Genomic DNA, 20,875 nt, shown 5'->3' with positions numbered 1-20,875 from the left:
CCAGTGTCACTGCGAGGTCACTACTTAACTAGCAACTGGGGTGGACATTCAAAATACCTTCAGCTCTCATTAAAATTAATTGGAATTGAGCGTTCTCAACATCTGGCATTATTGGGCCCATCCTTAGCACCTTTGTGAAAGGCCATTATAAATAACATTTTTTAGTAAATGTATATGAAGTTATATGAGAGTGTATAACATTGAGGATATGTTGTATTTAGTGGCTGAAAGGGAGTTAATCATTAGGCTTCTTTACGTCATCAGTTGCTTCATATGTGTGTTTACTTTTTCAGTTATCCCTTTTTAATATGCTTTGGCAATTACTGCATTAGCAGACAAATATTCATGCTGAGACTAAATCTAAAGAAAATATGACTTTATGCTGAACCCCAGTAATGATTCCCCATGTGAGAGGAGAAGGTGTTATAAGACTGAGTTGTAAGCAAGTTGGAAAGTGTGACGTGTTGGCTGTGTGTCTCTTAACTAAATGAATAAGCTGGCAGTTGAGGAAAGGATGTGCTTTTAGCTGAGAAACAATTGGACAGAAAAGATGACTGCTATGCCAAGCTGAATGAAAAGCCACTAGAGAAAATGTTCTGTGGCAGTTTCTTTTGAAGTGAGTTTCTAGATCTTTGGAAGGAGCTCGTCAGGACTAGACTGAAAGTTCTTTTTAATTATTTGACTGCCAGAAGTTGAACTAGAGCACACATTTACCTCAGGAACAGACTGAAATTCAGGAACAGACTCAGAATAAAGTAGCCATGTGCTGTTCATGGCTATTTTGTATGGTGCTGTTACCACAAAATACAGTTTCTCTCCCTCTTGCTTTGAGGCATAGCTTCTAGTAAATCCTGCCATTAGACTCACCAGTGTTCTCATGCACTACAGCTGGAACCAGGCGTCGGCAGCTCTGTGTGGCTGCAACATCAAGTTAGGGGGAGACAGAAAAACAGCATCTCAGCCTTAGCCTAACAGGAGGATGTCCAGAACACCTACCTGATGCCTTTAATTTAAGAACGACAGTACTTAAAAATTAGGTGCCCAAGTATCTCAAGAGCGTAGAGTTGTGAGAGTTAAGCAACTGGGGCAGTCAATGGAGACAATTAGCTGCATCTGAAGGGAGAGTCAGTACAAAACAGTACAATTTTTTTCAGGATTCTTGATCCTCTTTTCAGCTGAGATGCATGTTTTAGAGTTGCACAGTGAGTACTTCATCCAGCTGGGATCCAAACTGAGAATGTCTCTCCTGAGAGCAGGATACAGCTGTGCTCTTTGTTGTGTAATTGCTATTGACAAGCACAAAAAGTAGAAGATGTGGTTTGAATTTTGAAGAGATTCATTCCCAGCCTTCCCATGTGCTAGATGAGTCCCCTACTGCCGTGTCCCAGAGAATAACTGTACCAGTAGAGGGTCATCCTTCACCCTTGCTGCTCAGAGTGGGGTGTTGTGTTGCCAGGAATGCAAGAAGGCAAACACGAGCAAGCCTGAGTTGTTACACTAATGGAAGCAGGGGAGACAACCCATTTCGCTCTTTATCTAATGATAGTTTAGCGCAAAATTCCAAACTGGGCTGAAGTAAAAGAATATGAAAAAGAAATAACAATCAGAAATAAATTTCCAGATCCTACAGTCTCAGAAGTGATACAATAGCAGGCCAGTATATCCTCTATGAAATGACAAAAGGAAAACTACACTGGGTGAATATTTATTAGTGAGAACATGGGAAACAGTTCCACGTGAATAAGGCAGCTAGACTTTGACCATTTCCTACTTCATCTCACAGTTTGGGCTGCGGTGCTTGCTGCAAAATGGATTAGAGCTGTTTTTAAAAACAGATTCTTGCTTGTGGAAAATCAGCTACTGGCAGCAGTGTCTAGCTCTATGGTAGAGTCCAAAGGCGGTTGTCCCGATGGCTTCTAACTTCCTCTGGGGTCTGTAACGTGATTACATTGCTGTGGGGCTGGCTAGACTGCTCTTCCTCTGGGAGCAGTTTAACCTTTAATTTGGAGGAATTTGCGCTGTTACATATCTGTGTACAAAGGTAATATATTGTGGTTTGTGCTTTGGATGTGCGTTGTCTATTACCACATACACTTTAAATTGAATCTGTGTTATGCGAAATCAACATATTGCCTTCAAAGACCACCTACCACCAGGATCCTGACATCATGTTTTTCTTGAGAGTCAGTGAGGTAAATTGTACAGATCATGCTTTCCAGCCTTCGCTGTTCTTATAGCAAGCGGTTTGCTAATCAGACAGAGCAGGAATAGTTGAAACACTGTTCTGTTTAATATAAAAATGTTCACATTTTACATATGTTTTATCCATTCTTGTATTTTACGTGTACAGTTGGGACTTTCATAATGTTCTCAATCCCCACTGGCCTTATTGACTTTGCAATGATTTAAAGATTTTAAGGATCTTAATTCTCCTAGTCCTTTCCCTCTCCGCTCTTAACATTTCTACCTTTAGATTTTATTGGCCTCAGGAAAAATTAATAAGCAGTAGCTATTTTTAATAAATCTTTGTTTTACTTCCATTGCATCTCTCCTCTGCAGTATGAAGAACTTTTTTAGGATAAATAGTGTTTTATACTTTGCTCTCCTACAGCTATTGGTATTAACTGTCAAAATTCTCTAAGTATTAACATGTGTCATGAAAATAGAATTCTTAATCAACTGTTTTACTAATTACTTAGCAATGATGTCATTGTAATCATAATAGAATACAGAGCTGTAACGTGCTTTTAGTTGCATTTTCTTTCTGGCTTTGTATTGATTATATCCACTGAAACTTTTTTTAAAACTTGCTGCATACAATTTTCAGATCTTTTATATTTTTCAAAGCTTTATCTTTGGAAAAGGAGTCAGATTTATGTCATATATTCAAGTAATCTTTACATTTGAATTCAACTTTTTAAATTTCATTAATGATATATTCTCATTCAAATGTATCATTTAAATTGTTTAATGAGATGGAATGGATTTCCAATTATAGTATCTGTTTCATAGTCATGGTAGATCCCTTTTCATAAGACAAAGGAAATCTAAACAGAGGAGTAAATGAAATTTTGAGGTGTTTTACTTAGTGTACATATTCATAGGAAATTTCGAGAAGTTTTACCTTGTTTAGTGTGCATATTCGTATGGAGCTTTTTGTCTTGTAGACTCAGTTTGTTGTTAATATTATTACTGCTACAGTTATTACTAGAATAATACAGCCATGTAAGTGCTAAGGGACCTCTGGAGGTCATCTGGTCCAGCTTAAAGCGGGTCAAAGTTAGATCAGACTGCTCAGGCCATGTCCACTCAAGTTGTCACATCTCTGGGGATGAAGATTCCACAGCCCGTCCGGGCAGCCTATTCCTGTGATTGACAATGCTAGCTGTGAAAAAAATTTTCTTAGTATTGTGGCAGCTGTACTGGGCTCAAATCAAGAGTCAAGAGTATGTGGGGTTAGTATTGTACTTCAAAAACGTAGAACGTGTTTTAAATTGTCCAAATAGCTTATTGACAGAAGAATGAGCAACCAAGAAAATAATCTTCTGTACCAGAATGTTAGGTTGATGTCTTCTGTGCTGGAGCATCTTCCTTCTTAACAGTTAAACACTTGAATTCAGCAGCACTCCTCATGTTGTTATGTTGCACAGATAAGCTGTTTGCAGGACTTAATGTTACTGGGTAGATGTGAGATAGTAAACACCACTATAAAAAATTCTTATTGATAACATATAATGTATGGACTAGACCTGAGGTGTTAAAGCTGAGGTGTACCTGCTCCACAAGCAGATTTATTCATTTGTACAGAGGACTACAATGAGGCCAGAGAGTATTTTGTGAGCCTAAGCATTTATATCTGTCACCGTTCATATCATCTAAGAAATTTTGTGGTGTCTCAGTTAGGGAGAATGGATCTGATCCTGGTCTGTGCCATCCGGACTAATTTTTGTGGCAATGAGAAGTTTGCTATCATTGACAAGCCCTAATAAAGCTAGAGATTAAGAATGTCTTTCGCTTGCAATATAAAGGACTACATGGATTGTATGTTTGGTATAATTTACAGCAGTGTTCCCTTGAATGTTGTTATATCATAATCTCATAGTCATGTTTTTTTTTTTCCTGAGTTTGAATTAAAATCTCCTCTGTGGAGCTAGACTGTTTCTTTGTACTCATTCTTAAGGAGGTAGCAATCGTTGCATTGGGATATTGGGAATTCTGAATCTTTCAATGCTTTTTAAAATTGGAACTGCTCATCATAGCTGTAGTTATTAGAATAAATCTTTTTAGTCAATACCACCCTGATGTTAAACTTCATCGGGGAACGGGCTGGATTTTGGAGTTGTACCATTTCTACTGGTAGACATTCAAAATCCGGTTCAGAATCGGCTTTGTTTACCTTGTAGTTCAGATGGGGGTGGTTCACGGTTTGTTTTAGGGGAAGATTTTGTGGAGAGGTAAGAGAAGAGGAAAAGGAGAAGCATTTCACTGTCACATTCAGAGGTTTGGGGCTATTTTCCTTTCCTTTTTTTTTTTTTCCCCTCCAGTGGCAGCTGTTTGAAGCTGCTCAGGAGTTTGGAATGTTAGAGTAACTCCCAGGGAGCTGGATTAGTGGGCAGGTGATGCAGTCATGGGTATCACATACCTCTCCAATTTTTCACATGGATATTACCTCCATGTATATGGGGTGTGAGTGTGTGCTATATACATATATCTTCCAGAAACTCCAGGCAGCTGTATTTTTGTTGATAATGTATATGAAACAACATCACAGTCAGGTGGTGGGAAAAATAGTGCATTTCATGAATTTATGAAATACTGTATAAGTATCAATTTACATTCTAACTATGACAACATAAGTCTGAAATTACTTCTTTTTTTCCTGTAAAATTATCCTTTCTACTAACAATGAACATTTTCACTTTAAAAAGTAGACAACAGAATATGTTCATAGCATTATGACAAAAAAGCGTTACAGTCTGCAAGTTAATAAAGGGCAGCCATGTGATGAGCGTCATTTAGTTCTACTTTTGTCCCAGATGTCCTGGGTCTGGAAATTAAAGATAGGTTTCCTACACACTAGTGCAGGCTGTCACTGCTAAGTGTTTCCAGACTTGCTGCGTGTGTGTGCTTTAAACCCATGTACACGTAGCATGTCTCATGCACAGGGGATAATACAATTGTAATTCTAGCATCATGCTGTGTAACATTAATTCTTACAGCCTGACTGATAAGTTTTAATAGGGGGATTTTGTCTAATTTTGTTTTCATGAAATGTTAATTTTTGGTACTTTTTACTTCCTCCTTTTTAAAATTATTAAATACTCCCATAACTTTTAAGCAGTCTTTACTGATAAAGTAACTTGAAAGAAGTCCTGAGTTCTTGTCTTTGATGGGCACAATCTGGATGTGGCCTGGGCAGGAGGAGAGGGTGAATGTGCTTGAACCGGCTGATATTCTGCAGACCAAGACAAAATCCCAGCGGGAAGGCTGAGGATGACCACAGGGATCACTGCTGTTCCCTTGCACATGAGCACTGTGTCTCTCCAGGCAGGCACTGGAGTGAGGGTGAGGGCATTGTGTACATATACGTAGCGTAATTTCTGTTGTACTTTAATAAAGAATTAATCATTGATGACCTCATGGTTCTTTAAATGAGACATGCAATTAATTTACTGCCATAAAGAATACAGATCACCTGTAGCATTGATACTCTTGATTTCAGAGATCTTTCTAAAGAATATGTCTAGACATACAGAAGGTGTGTTTTTATGGAGGTCTTGTAAAATCCCTCTTCACTTGAGCTCTTTTTTTAAAAAAAAGTTTAATCATGAATGCGGTGCATTTAAAAGGCCCAAAAGTTCCCTTGGATCATTTCAGCCTTGCAAACTTATTCATGCGAGGCCCATTCATATTAAATGGGTTTGTTTGTAACCTCCTTTTCTCTTTGCCATATTAGGTAGGAGTAACTTGATTCTGAAATTACCATCTACCTACTGCAGAATTGGTAGGAGGCATAGAAGTGGTTTTGTGATCTGTGCAATTCTTTGTAGTATAAAATAGTAGCAAGCTGACTTAGGGGCAGTACAAAAGTACTGTAAAAATGTTTGATTGCTGCTTAAACCTAAACAGGGACATATAAAAACAATAATAAATATGTATGCAGCTCTCTAATATGCTTGGTTGTACAATTTTTGACTGGAAAAGCATAAGTGAGTAATTAGATAATTGCTGCCTTGATTGAGCTTAATAGGAAACATTTCAATTAGGCTAAAACTACACAGAGAGGAAGTAGGCTTTTACAAAGGGAAACATTCCTTGTCATGCAACTGTCAGCTTTTGCCCACACTAAGAGATGGGATTAAGTGGATCTATGCAGAGGAAACAAAAAGAAGGAAAGAAAAAGGAAAAAAAAAGGATGGGAGTAATTAGACTTGTAGTTAAACAGTGTCTTCTGATACAATTTCTTGATGATTCCAGTTTTGATAACGTAGCTCTTATAAAACTCTTGGCTGCAACAAATTACGACGTTAAATCCATGGAAGAGGTTAAGTTTCTGCTTTAAAAAAAAAGAGACAGAGAGAGCGAGAGAAAACTTTTCTCATTCTGCATAATTTCACATTTTTTCAGATTATCCTTACCTGCCAACTGTGTAAAAAGTGAAGTGTGAGGTGAATATTTTTTTCTTGTGGAAAGGGCCTATGCACTATCCAGAATACAGGAATTTCTCTGCAGGACTGCTTGTGTGTCAGGACCTGATTCCCTCTCGATGGTGGGCGGGTGAATACCGAAGCTGGGGCTGCGAGACGGCTGGGGCCAGTTTTCTCATGGGTACTTCCAGAGACTCCAGCCATACGTGGCAGTGTAGCTCATGGGCATTTTGTCCATGTTAATGCCATCCTTGCATTCATACCACCAATTAGGAAAGATGGCTCTTCCATGACTGGCTGCTATGTTAAAATAAAACTGAACAGATGCTCTGTTGTCGTCTAATATTACCTCCCCCTGAGGCTGCGCGGCCGCTGCTGATGAAGTCACACACAGCAATTACATAGCTTGTAAGTCCATTACAGCTCCTATGGGCCCAGAAATGCAGCTAGGGACAGGAGGACTGAGATGCATGAGTTGAGCAGTATGCAGGAGGGTGAGAAGCATGTTTATGGCACATGAGCACTGCTTTTTTCTTGTGGAATAGGCTTTTACTTGTTTTGCCTGTCTGGACAAGTGGCTGCTCAACAGCCATTTGCCACCTAAGAAATAACAACTATTTTCATCCAGCTAGAAACTGTTAGGTTACAAATGCCTGCTCTTTATTCATAAATCCATTGTAAGCCACCGGGTCTCTATATGACATTACCATTAGTTTCAGTAGTTTATATTCAGTTGTAATGGAAATTTTCTAAGCTAAGCAGGACCGTGAAGGTTTTAGTGCTCTGATCAGTGACTTTGAGAAGGACCCATCTATGTTGCGAACAAAGCTGGTCTTGGGGACGAACAGTCAGTCAGGACACGCGAGGCTTTTGGTGTGGGAGTTGTGGACACCACTGGGAGAGGTTAAATTGTCTGGTAAATATTGCATCAGTGTCCTAATGTAGCATTAGGAGATACTGAGCTACTTGATGATTTGTCTTTTGGAAGCAATGCCTAACAGTGGCACCAAATATTTGTATTTATTAAAGGTGCCACAGGAGTCTATGGCTGTGCAGGCTGTTCCCCATTGTGGTATCTTATGCTAGATGTTGCAGCATTTCAATGACAAATGCAGAAATTTCACCTGTCTGAGGAGGGACTAGATTTCATCAGTCAGTGTTTTGCAACTTAGTATTTAACTTTGGGTCTGAAAATCTGAAGTGTTGATGTACTATGTTACTAGTAAAGATGCTAATAGGTACTCCTTTAGTAGGAAGAGGTGTATGTATGGCAGTTTTCAAAATAGTAAACTTTTGCACATCTAAAGAGAAAAAGGATGATTTCTCCTAAGTTTATACCTGCAATCTTGTATTTGGACACTAGGACAGGAACAAGGGGATGTGGAGTTCCATTAGGAATCGACTACTGATTTCAGAAGCAGGTTTGCTTTATATACCAAAAATGAGAGTGAAGCTAGTGTGAGCTCATCAATGAAGATAAGATGGTAGTAGTTTCCATTTATGTGCACCAAAGCTTAACAATATAGCATGTTGCAGAAAGATTCATGTAAATGGACACTAGCTTTGTTTTTTAATATGCTTTTCTGCATGCAAAAGTTTAGTAAAAATAAAGTTCCTTTTTCATACACTAAAAATTATATAGAATTTGCATATTTTCACATGGTACAGCCAATAATTCCCTTGAGATCCTCGTGGAATTGTTACAATTGCTGCTGAAGCCTGGTGTCAGGTTTGTTTAGCCTAGAAATAGTTGGCCTGAGGTAAAGAACCATTGGAGATTTTCACATTTGCAGTTATAATTTAGTAATTTATGTTTGCATGATGTATGACAAACTGACTAATGACTGCCCTGAAGAGAAATGCCAGCCTGGCTTTTCATATGCAAAAATCTTACGGCAATATCAGGTGGACTGTCTACCCTACAGGGCAGAAATAACTCTGCTGCTCCATTCTTAAATTTTATATTTTAGTTAGGTACAGTTCCTCATGTAGTCTTTTTTTCCAGGAGCTGCTTTTAAATGGAGTTCTGCATTATGACAGAAGCTTGACATTCTGCCAGAAAAGTTGGAAATGAAGGCAACTTAAAATAAATACTGGTGATATTTCTCTTTCTCTCTCCCTTTCTCCTTCTCTTTTTCTCTCTCTGTTTTTTAAGGAAAGGCATATGTTCTTATCCTAACTTGTCCCAGTAGAGGGTCAATTACAACCAGTTGGCTGCAAGTCCAGTCCAAGAAAAATACTTCAGCAACAGGTACCAAGGGCCTCTAGTACAGTCAGTCATTCTCAGTACATATGAAATGTGAACATAAAGCCTATGGGTAAGATATTTTTAGGCCCTAAGTTTCCCATGATGGTCCAAAATGAATCAATAAATTAAAGCAGACATTTTTGTGTAGTTAGGTATTTTCCTGGATAACTCTTTAAATGACCACAATAGTATGAGATCTTTTATGTGAATTGTGAGAATAGAACAATGTCTTATTTAGAAAAACGTGCCTTGCCAAATGTTCATGTATACGCATATATTCTGCAAGTTGCTCTTGTCAGGTCAAGTAAACATTAAACTATAGAACTAAATAAAAAAACCAAACATGTATGCATAATAATAAACATGCATAGGAAAAAAAAATACACATGTGGTCTGTTTTGCTGATGTCAGTCCTCACATCCTCACACACACACACTGTGTCTTAGGACCATCTTGCAGTAGTGGAATTCACCTCCAGTGGAATAAGCTTCTCCCAAATCAACTAAGGTAAGCATCGGTATATTGAATGTCAGAGCTCTGCCAGATTGGCACAGGAGCTTTGGCCACTGCACAGATATAACAGTGTTGAGACCAAGGGCAGTGTTAGTATTTAGCAGTATCTTTGGGCAAGTATATTTAAAGACCAGGCAAAGTTTCGACTTGAAGATATATAATTTATTCCAGAGACAAGCTGCAGAAGGAGAGGTAAATGTTACTCCTTTTTGATGGAAGCATTTAACTAAGCTGGCCTCTCTTCTGTACCTCAGTATTTACAGAATGAAGAGGGAATATGTGGCTGCTAACTTTACTACTTATGATGCATATTGATTAGATTTAGACAGACAAAGCAGCAACACAGGTTTGAAATGGCCCTGTTCCAACTTAATCTTTGTTCAGGAGACCTTTTGTCTCGGCCCTTGCATGCATTTCCTTTCTATGGTTTGTCACCTGTGTGCTTTCAGTATGTAACTCAGGATCATTCTTAGCCTCTGAGGTCCTAGATGCACATGATGGACCAACACCCTGATCATTCTGTTGGTATTCAAGGAGTAGAACCAAAAGTAAGCATGAAATGAAGAGTCAGGGCTTACCAGCCACAGAAACTAATCGTTCAAACCGTCTGCAGGCTCTGTAACACATTCCAGCAGACTACATGAACTCATCTGTTTCCGGACTGACTAAAACTGGTTAAAATACTTTTAATGGAACAGATTTCTCTATAAAAGATGAAAATGCAGTTTTAGTGCAATACAAAAGTTTTGTGGGAGCAGCTTATTTTGATAACTTCTCAATAATAAGAACAGAAATGAAAGAGTCCAACAATTTTCTGAATTTACTTCAAAAACGTATGGTTTTGATATGATAAAATATTTTATTTCCATGATTTTGTCCGGACTTATTACAATGAGTGTGTTCAATATTTATATATAACATTTACATATTTATTTCAGCTTGTAACATTACATTCGATATCATAATATGTCTTAAGTTTTTAAAAATAATAAAACTGGCATGCTAGGAAATTATATCTTTTTTATCTTGGAAAAGTGAATATCTCAATACTGCCAGAAGGAAAATTTGACATTACAGAGAGCAAAATTAATTTAGTAGTCTTGATATTTTTTCTCTTGAATTTTTATTCTGTGGAAATTGTTATGATGTTCCTCTTCTTATTTTGACTTTTCCCCTCTCACAAGTATCCAGTTTGCAACAAAATGAAAATTCTAGTTTGACTGTCCCTACTGTCAAACATTGCAGGAAATTTGCCCAGTCTTAAAACTTGCTATAAGGTTGTTTCTGGTGATACTGACTATTTCCATTAGAGTCTGTGGCTCTGACTGACTAGTTTTCCATTTTTCCTATAGTGTATTAGACCAGTTCTTTTGAAAATACACCTGTATGATTTACTGCCAGGTTTGTCCAATTAGAATGTTTAGCAATTGCTGATTTGTCACCTGAGGCTTGCAGAGGTTCTCAGATAATGGTGTCTCTTTGTATTCCTTTGCTGTTCTCTCTGTTCCTCCTTCTTTTCATGATGCTTCTACCTGAGTCCACAGAAAGAAAAAAATGTATTTAATGATGTGTGTTGGGCTACCTGGCACTTCTCAGACAGGTGGTAAAAAAGTGCTTTTTGTTTACTGTTGCTTTTCCTCTAAATTAGAGGTATCCCAGCAAGGCTGACAGGTACTTAGGGATGCATAAGGAGGCATAGGATGTTAGAGGATTTCAATCATGAGACAAATACATAACAGTATGTTTGTCTTGTTAAGGAAAGTTATATCATAAGAGGTTTTGGAATGTGCACTGTGTGCAAATATATTTGAAAATATCCTTTTCTCATTTGATGCTTAAAAGAGGAGTTTGACAGTTGCCTAACATATGTAGTCAGGAGGATGTTTTGAGTGCAAGGGATGGATTCTTTTGTGCCACTATGTCACCCTAAGAAAGAGAGGCCAAAAGGATGATCAAGGTGGTATGAACTGGAAGAGCAAATGTCATGAGCTACAGAATGGAAACTGTCCTTCAATGTAACTTGTGATCCTCTTATTAGTCAGGTACATGCACATGCTGAATATGGAGGAGTTGAGGGCAGAGCACAAGGAATTCAGGATCTGTGCTGAAGAATTGCCTCCCAATTACCACTGTTAACTAGAGAAGCTGTCTCAAATATGGGGATCATACCTCATGCTGGAGAGCCTGATATAGTATTTTTCAATGGTATTTTCTCACAGAAACTAAAAGATATTAGAAGAGTATGGGAAAAGTTCCTTACATAGAAATGAGGACTCTGGCTATGAAATTATTTTCTCTCTGTTAGTTCAACATCATGCTCCATCCTAACTGCTTAATGATCCATTTCCATGTGCCTCCATGAAAAACAGAGTACTAAAACCAAGATTTCTTCTAAAAACAAGATTTTTCTTTTCCTTTCCCATTCTTCCTTTTTGTGGGGGCTCACTTGGTCGAAGAAGAAAGTAGCTAGCAATTTTTGCTCTGGTATATTTGTAACTGAAATATAGGGTCTCAGTTATAGTTTCTTTCTTTTCAAACTAGATGCTGTAGATTGGACTCATACAGTGCAGGAGAATAGTTCATATTATTAAAATATTAGTCTTAATGTATACTACCCAAGAAGAAAATGAAGTGTAAAAGAATTTGTGGGTCATCCAGCACTCCTTCCTGTTGAATCATTAAATCATTGCGGGCTTTGATTTGGATTGATTTGGCTTAACATAACTGCTGAGCGTTTAGAAACCAAGATACCACTGAGGGCCACCACAGAAGCTTTAGAAGGGAATTGTTTCATCTGAGAGAAACATGTATTTGACAAATGGCATAGTAACCAGGGCTTAAAGAAAGGACAGCATGTAACCAATGAGATTAAATATAGGAGGAGAGCATTGCATGCTACATAATTCCCACTAGTGGAAAAACAGCTTTGAAGAACTTGAATTTTATTCTGTGTACTGTTGACAAGAAAAGTCCACGCTGAAAGCTAGTTTGTATTAGTAAGTCTGTGAGAAGAAAATGTGTTGGAATTCTTGATGTATTTTGGCTAGAAATAGCTGGTGTTATCATATTTATTTAAGACAATCTGTAATTTGAGAGGGGGAAAAGCAGTCTACATGTTCACAACTTGATGTTAGGATGTAAAAATTGTCAGTTTGCATGCTGTTGTCATACAGATAGGTATTATTTCCTTGTAAAAAAAAAATTCAGGTACATCAACAAGTAGTGAAGCTTATAGTCCGTCATGCTGGCACTTTATAGTCCGTATGCGTGCGATAAGATTTGTAGTTAAAGCCCTAAGACAGAGATTCAGGAAATCTGTCTTCGGTTCTGAGTACTTTCAAAGCACTCCTATCTAACCTTGGGCAAAACTCCGTTTTCCATAACCAAAAGGAATAATTTTTCATTATCTCAAGATCTTTTCTAATAATCCATTCATTTATTGTTTATGAGGCATTCTGATGAAGCTGTCCCACTTGTTGAAAATCTGTAAGTATGTGAGGATATATCCTTTTCTTTGTTGGTTAAATGGCTTCTTCAAAAACATTAATGCTCACAATCTTTTTTTTTTAAAACTAGGAAAGCGATAAGGTTTTGTGGGTTTTTTTTTTTAATAAAATATGGGCCAACCTAAAAACTGTAAGGGTCTTGTATCTTAAGCAAGTTACTATAAGACAAAAATGCAAATAATGAAAATTATGGTCATATTAGTTGTAATAAAAAAATTGTACAAAAAACCAATAAACTTAATTCACAGAGCCTGTTGTTTTTAATCTTTGCCTTAGTAGACTTTATTAATCAAGCGGGTAGTCTATCCTCATCTATCTGTTCTCATCCATCCCTATAGAGCAGTGTGCACTGCATCCTGTCAGTCCTAGGAATTCCTGTCTTCCCCTGTCTCCTGTCTGCCTCTGGCACTTTTTGTCCTGTTGTGATCATGCCCATGTGGGGATGCTGGGACTGGCTGGTTATAGTATGCCTGGTTGTGCTGCCTGAAGCTTTCTCTATGTCTTTGGCTATCATTCTTGTGAGTCCAGTACTTGCCTAAGGTTACACATGGCATCATTTCTTGAATTCTGTTTTCTTGGCTCTGCTCAGTGCAACATAAAATTTTCTTGTAAAGTACAGGAAACAGGAAAGGTTGCATATGTTTCAGTGCCCTGTAGAATCTAAGCTACTTTTTCTTCCCCACTGTCATAATTTTACATTAGGCAAGAGCAAGTAAAAAAAAAAGTGAGGGGATCATACGAAAAGGATAGTAGTGGGTAAACAGTATGATTTGTGCACCAGTGTCAGGTTAAGTATCAAAGTTTTAGAATAACTAACTTCTGCTTATCTAGAAGGAGAATGCATATCTAGCAAAATGTTAATGGTGATTAAAAGAATTGTATTCAAATGAAATCATAGATACACAATGATACAGAAATTAAAATATATGAAAATATTCCAGTAAACAGAATGCAGTTTTCTTTGAGGATTCTTTTAGTTTAGGTATTGTTTGCAAAGACAGCACTTAGTGAAAAGGAGAAGCCTCTGGTATACAGAACAAAGATATCAGTGGGTATATGTGCTGACAAAAAGACAATGTTGCAATTAGTTTGATTTAATGTATTTTAGTGTTTGTCCAAGCTACTTTGTGAAACAATTTTGAACATCAAATTGATTGAAAGAAATCAAAATAACTTGTGAATTATTTGCAAGCCATAAATAACTATTGATAACATTTACACCTCAATAAGCTACCTACAGTGAACCTGAGACTCAGTGTGCCTTATATTATATGTCTGTACTGTACAATTCTGCGCAAAAACACGCAAATCTGCAAACAGGACAGCTATAGAAGCACACCCTTGTGTTTGAGTTTGGCTGTGAACAACTAGCATTCATCAAGGGAGCCACATCATTGTTAATCAACCCACTTTTGCAGAACAGCAAGCCGTTAATTTCCAAAATGCAAAAGACAGCAGAAATGGACAGCCATCAGTTTTTGGCAAAAGACTATCCTGGGGTTACTACAGAGGAGTAACATTGCAGTTCAGTATTCCAAAGAAGGTTGAAATTGCAGTGGGAATCTAGCCTTGGATGACAAAAGCTGGGATATGGCAGATGTGAATTTGGTAAGTTCAACCCACCTGTGGGTTGGCTATGTCCATTTCATAAGCTTCACTGTTATGCAAAATGCAGCAAGATCAGCACGAGACTCCTAATACAGAACGTTTTGGTAACTCAGGAGGCTGTTCATGGACCAGACAAATGAGATGGAGAAAAATGCTGAAAGGCCAAGCTAGACATGTTGCAAGGGCATGCAGGATGTGTTATGAGAGATGACACCCATCCAGCATTCCCTGTGAATACATGGGACAAACAGTTGAGGGATTCTCAGTAGCTTTTGATTAGACTGCATTGATCCAGTGTATCTCGGAAGTCTAGTGTAGGCATACTTAGAGATTTCCTCCTCACCAACTACTTCATTATTTTTTTGCTAATTTAACTGCTCTAATTATCAAAGTTTCATCATAGTTTGTAAACCTTGTTTCAGAGTTCTTCCTCAACACTGGCTTTTAAGCACTGCCGCAGAACTGTACAATGCCAGTGGAGAAAATCTCTGCAAACACTCAGAAAGGAAGACAAAATCATTATGCAGGCTAGACTTGTTCACAGCAATCTTGAGTTTGATGGTTCTGGCTGCAGACTCGTACTCTGAATCTATTCAACAGGCGCACTATTTTTCATGTGGAAAGACTCTCCAAACAAATTCCCTACCTAAAATCTACTTTGAAAGTATACTTCTGTAACAGTTTTTTTCAAAGTGAAACTTTCAACATTGTGGATGTAGGGAAGATCATCCCCAGTTATAATTATGACTATTAGAAAAGACTAGAATTGAAAGCTAAACTCTGATAGCATTCCAAATATTTTGTTGATAGCGATTTTGGGTGTATAGAAATAAAACTAACACCGAGATTTTTGGACAAGTGAATAAGACCAAACCTGAGACTGCACAATCTTATAAAACAAGTATGAAGAGACTAAAGGGCAGAATACAGAAGATAATTCAGCCATTGTTCCAAGGCAAGATTACCTTTCCTGTTATGAGGTTATTAAAAGATTATCTTTTCCTGTCTTCTACAAAAAAGACCACCTTCAGTGTTTTCTGATGCTACTCTTTATCATGGTATAATAAAAGTATATCTGTGGGTAAGTCACTTTTTTTAAGAAAAAGCAAAAGCTTTTTCTTGGAAACAAACAGTGCAGTCCCTCTTACATCTTAATTCTTTCAGTTCATAAAATAAAAAAATGAATCATTACATCATTTTCTCATAAAATTAGGAAATAATGCCTCTGTGAATTTGTAGATGATAGACTCGCAGACAATCATTTGGAGATAATTGGCTTTGCTGCATCAATAAACTTTTATTTACCAACTGTTTTCTTTTTGGATTCTTAATTTCTGTATCAATATTCCCCAGTGGCATCTGATTCCTTCTTTCAAATCTTCATTTCTATCCTTGTTTTGCTAAGCTTCTTATTAGTACCAGCAGCAACTGCAAAACATCTTCAGAAGCAGGACAGCAAGAGGAAAAAATGGAAGATCTAATAACATCTTAGTTATTTCCAGGACAGCCTTTGTTTTGGAAAAGGGTCAAGAGAAGATAACATCTTACTTACCGAACTTCAGCATACTTATCATAAAATCTCTGACTCAGCTCCTAAGCCAGCAACTTTTGTATGAAGCATATTTTCAAAAGGTTTGTACATCAAACCATTATTTTTTTTGCAATCAAAATTCTTAAGAAGAATATATGCTATTCAGTTACCAAACTTGGAGAGGCGAGGAGTTATAATACCAGATGTGACTCTTTACAAAGCTAGACACATTCATCATCTGCTCACAGTGCGTTGGCTTCTTACTCTGCTTCATTGTCTCTTACTTGCTTATAGGCCTGAGGAGCATGCTGTTTCGCAAACATAAATTCTCATGAATTTAAGGTTCTGGGTATGGTCCAGTATTCTCTACCTCCTTTGGCAGCCTCCAAGGATAAGGAACAAAATAGACAATATGTGGCCAATTTAATTTGAACTGAATTTATGATACTGCATTTCAGTGCCCAATGTATGATGAATTTCCTGGTAAAATATTGCATAGAAACATGCAGCTTGGATCTGAAATTGTAAGAACAGTCAACGACCTTGCCTGTCTTCTTTTTGTAAGTACAAGTTGGGCTAGTATAAAGATATAAACTAGTGCTTTAAAACCACTGCTTTTCTTTTGTTTGAATTATAAGTTAGTGAAGATAAAAATAATGCAGAAGAATAAGAATTCTCCTTAAAAACAATTTGAGAAGAATTTTTCATTCGTAATTGTTTTTTTTCTGTATTTTCAAAGACATTTAAAAAATCAATTTTCTGTTTGAGATAGTGGAATATTACTAGAAAGAAAAAATTCTGCATTGTTATTTTGTTTATTTGTACCGTTTGGGAGATTTTAATTTGAAAAAGCCTTTAACTGAAAATATAGGGTATTTATGAATAGAAAAGTTGTGGCTTAAATCATTTTAGGGGGCTCTAAATGTGCATTTCTAATGTTGTTATAGAGCGGGCGAATGTTGTTGCAGAATGGCAGGAACAAGCAAGCAACAGCACTAGTGTTCATTCTGGCTGCTCGTGTTTCCTTCTGAAGCATTGACAGCTGCCTCACAGTTTGAGATTCCCAGCCGAGGCCTCTAAGATTAATGACTCCAGGGAAGAATTGAGCCTATGTAACAGTATTTCTTATTGACAATAGGGATGAGCACACAGAATATTTTACAAATATTGCGCATATCAACAAGATTTGTCTGAATCTGAATCAACTTGTGTTCTGTTTCCAGTGATGCTTCCAGTCCTAAAACACCTAAGTTATCACTATGCCTCAGTAGATCTTCAGGTGACTGGAAGGAAAAGATGGTTCAATAGTATGTATACAGCAAGACTTACAGAAAGAGTGTTCTGAAATGTATACATGTAAACTGATTACAATTTGCATATTTAGACTGATTTTAAATTGGATAGCTATTGGATGGGGCACCAGAATATGCTTTGAAAGTGAAGCCAGCAACAATAAATTTCACAGAACTCCTCATCAGCAATAATATCTTAGCAGATGTTTTTCTGTCCCTATTGAATATGCTCCATTGGGAACAAGAAATGCCACATTTGTAACATGAATAGAAATAACTGCTTTAGAAGCCACAGAAAAAGAAAATGGTCATTCTTTGACCTACCTGAAGTTTTGAATCAAAAGTGGAGAGTATAAAGTTGAAGCAATAAAAGCATTGAATCTATGCCAAATGATGTTTCGTAATACGAATGTCTCACTTTAGAAATCAGTAATACTGAAATTTGCCCCGTAACATTAATTTATTACTTCCTTTCTCTGCATTTTGAGGCAGCAATATTTTTGCTTGTACTTCGGGACTGTCACACGGAGAACAAACATTTGGAAATTAGTTATTCTGCTCGTCCTGATAACACATACACGTCCATTTCCAGAATCCCTTGCAGAGAGATGTTTTTCATCCCTACAGGATAGAGGCAATCACTGATAGGATAATGGCAATAATTGTCTGCAGCTGTAATCCCTTGAAACAAAATTTTGTCCTTTTGACATATCATGGCAATAAGAATATCTTCTGGAACAAAGCATCAATTTTTTATCTCTTATACCCACCTGACACAAGCCTAATACATACTACAGGGACAACTTCAAGCTTGCAAGTGGAAGTAGTGTATAAATCTAGAAGAGTCATGACATGTTTAATTACAGTAAAAGATATAGTTATATGAACATGTCAGAACAACCTGTTGTTGTAGTCTTAATACAGTTTTGTTAATAGATCATATAATGCACAGGTATATGTAAGCAATTGGTAATACAATACAAAATACTGTTCAACTGTGGTCATTCACAGAAATAGTACTGTACTTTTTTATTGTCTGAAGATCTAGATAAAATTACAGAAAATGAAAAACTATTGTGTGCATTTGTTAAGTTCTGTCTTACTCATAGTTTCCTAATAAAATATTACATTTAAACATTATACTTGCAGTGAAATTAAAGATCTGGTTTTGCCCATGAATGACTTCTAATGCCAGAAAAAAATAGATTGACAAAATTGGACAGAATAGTTTTTAATCACTGAAAAGCATTCATTTAGATGGCAGATACAGTATTTTTTAGGGTGTTGGTCTCTCAGAGCATATTACTAGAAGTTGTTGAGTCTTTTAACCTGGTGTTGGATACTGATTACTGAACATGTTGTGGGATTTGAAAAATTTGCCCTAAAATATTTCTAAGAAAACTATTGCTTCTTGCTGCCTCTAATCAAGCCATTCGTTTCTGATCTATGGCTGATGATTCAACCTTCAGCTAAGATTTAGGAAGGAGTTTGTGTTTTGAGTTGTCAGAGGACCAAGCTCTGGATATGTAAATAAGAAATTCTCACTTTCTCACAAATGTTTACCATGGTCTGCTGTAATTCTGATTAATTTTTCTTTGTATCACTTGAAGGAGGGAGGAATAGAGAATAGGAAGAAACGAGAGAAAGAGCAAGCAGGAAAAGAAGGGGAAAAGATACCAAAAGGCATTGGCAGAAAGAAGAAATGTTCGTGTGATAAATCAATATATATTATTTTTTATTTATCATATTGGCTAGATACATGTGTGCACACATTGCTCTGCCTTCTATTGTAATTTGAAGAACTGGCTCACATGTCTGTGCCTGGTCTTTGAAAAACTCACAGATGGTAGCCATCTGAAACATAGCTGGGCCAAATTAATTTCTAGACTTCTCGAAGTCACTTTTGTGTTTTCTGTACCTTAAAATGAGTATATTTTCTTCTGCAAAATTCTAAGCCAGATTTAAGTGTCTCTAAGATCTGAACTGCATGTGATGTTTTCATACTGAACTACATAGCTGACAATGCTAATGTAGTTGTGGTACTACTTCTCAGTTGTTTATAAGACAAATACAAGCATTAGGGCACAAACCGCAAATTGCTAAATTGGAAAAAATATATCTTAAAAACTGCAAAAAGCTTATGCTTTTCTTAACAACTCAAAGGGATTGTGAGGTTCTAAAGATAGTTCACCCCCATAGAAATCTTGTGGGACATCATTAAGCGGAGAATTCTCAGATAACAATCCTTGCCAACAACTTTTTTTTTTTTTTATTAAAGAGAAGTGGTCGAAGAAGAGGTCATCTTGACATATTAACATTTGCTATTCAGTCAATTCAGGTCAGTCATTACTCAATCACCTCAAGAGATTAAAAAAGGAACAGTATGTGTAAGGATTACAGTCCACTTGAATGACCCTATAAAAACCCTGAATAGATGGGTTAAAGCGCCCAAGAAGTTAGAAACATCTTTACAAGATGTAGTGTGTTAAATCCTTCTGAGAATGGTTGATCTGGACTGACGGAAGAACACATTCAGAACAAATCTAAGGCATTTTCTAATTGGACCATTTGCATCAGAAGGCCAATGGTATCCTGGGCTGCATCAGGAGGAGTGTTGCCAGCAGGTCAAGGGAGGTGATTCTTGCCCTGTACTCAGCACTGGTGAGGCCACACCTGGAGTGCTGGGTCCAGTTCTGGGCTCCCCAGTACAAGACATGGACATAATGCAGAGTCCAGCAAAGGGCCACCAAGATGATGAAGGGACTGGAGCATCTTTCATATGAGGAAAGGCTGACAGAGCTGAGACTGTTCTGCCTGGAGTAGAGAAGGCTGGGGAGCATCTCATCAATGTGTACAAATATCTGAAAGGAGGGAAGGTGCAAAGAGAACAGTGCCGGGCTCTTTTCAGTGGTGCCCAGTGACAGGACCAGAGGCAATGAGCACAAACTGAAACACAGGAGGCTCCCTCTGAACATCAGGAAAAACTTTTTCACTGTGAGGGTGACTGAGCACTGGCACAGGTTGCCTAGAGAGGTGGTGGAGTCTCCCTCCTTGGAGATACTCAAAAGCTGTCTGGATGTGGTCCTGATCAACCAGCTCTAGGTGGCCCTGCTTGAGCAGGGGTTTGGACCAGATGATCTCCAGAGGTCCCTTTCAACCTCAACTGTTCTGTGATTCTGTCATCATAAAGTATTGAAATATTATGTAGCAGCGCTCCATCCTGTACCCTTTCTTGTTGTACAAGGCCTGACTTGTTTTCCCCCCAAAAGTCTAGCATACTAGAGTACTTTGAAGATCACCCTAAAAAGGACTGTCCTATATTGCCTGTCCTATAGACTATTGAAAAAAAAATTAGTTTCCCAAATCCAGTCCTTTTGTTGGTGCTGATTCACCCAGGTTTCATCTCATAAGCTTCAGCCCACTACATCCCTCCTTCCATTTGTCTGATCTAGCTCAGTTAGGTTAATTCTTTGCTAATTTCTGGAGTTTTGTGCTCTTCTTTTGTAGCTAGTTTAATTTAGGCTAGCTGT

The 20,875-nt window shown here is 37.5% G+C and overlaps 1 protein-coding gene across 2 annotated transcripts in view; it reads left to right on the top strand.

Moving 5' to 3' along the window:
• SLC25A21 (solute carrier family 25 member 21) overlaps positions 1-20,875 on the top strand; it is a 260,447-nt gene that overhangs the window by 72,599 nt on the left and 166,973 nt on the right. The gene's annotated exons all lie outside the window — the stretch shown is intronic.

Source organism: Nipponia nippon, unplaced genomic scaffold (assembly GCF_047370975.1).
Source record: "Nipponia nippon isolate SJK-2023a ecotype South Korea unplaced genomic scaffold, ASM4737097v1 scaffold_11, whole genome shotgun sequence".
NCBI lineage: Eukaryota > Metazoa > Chordata > Aves > Pelecaniformes > Threskiornithidae > Nipponia > Nipponia nippon.
The sequence above is the reverse complement of the archived record's forward strand: the minus strand, read 5'-3'. Positions and strand labels throughout refer to the sequence as shown.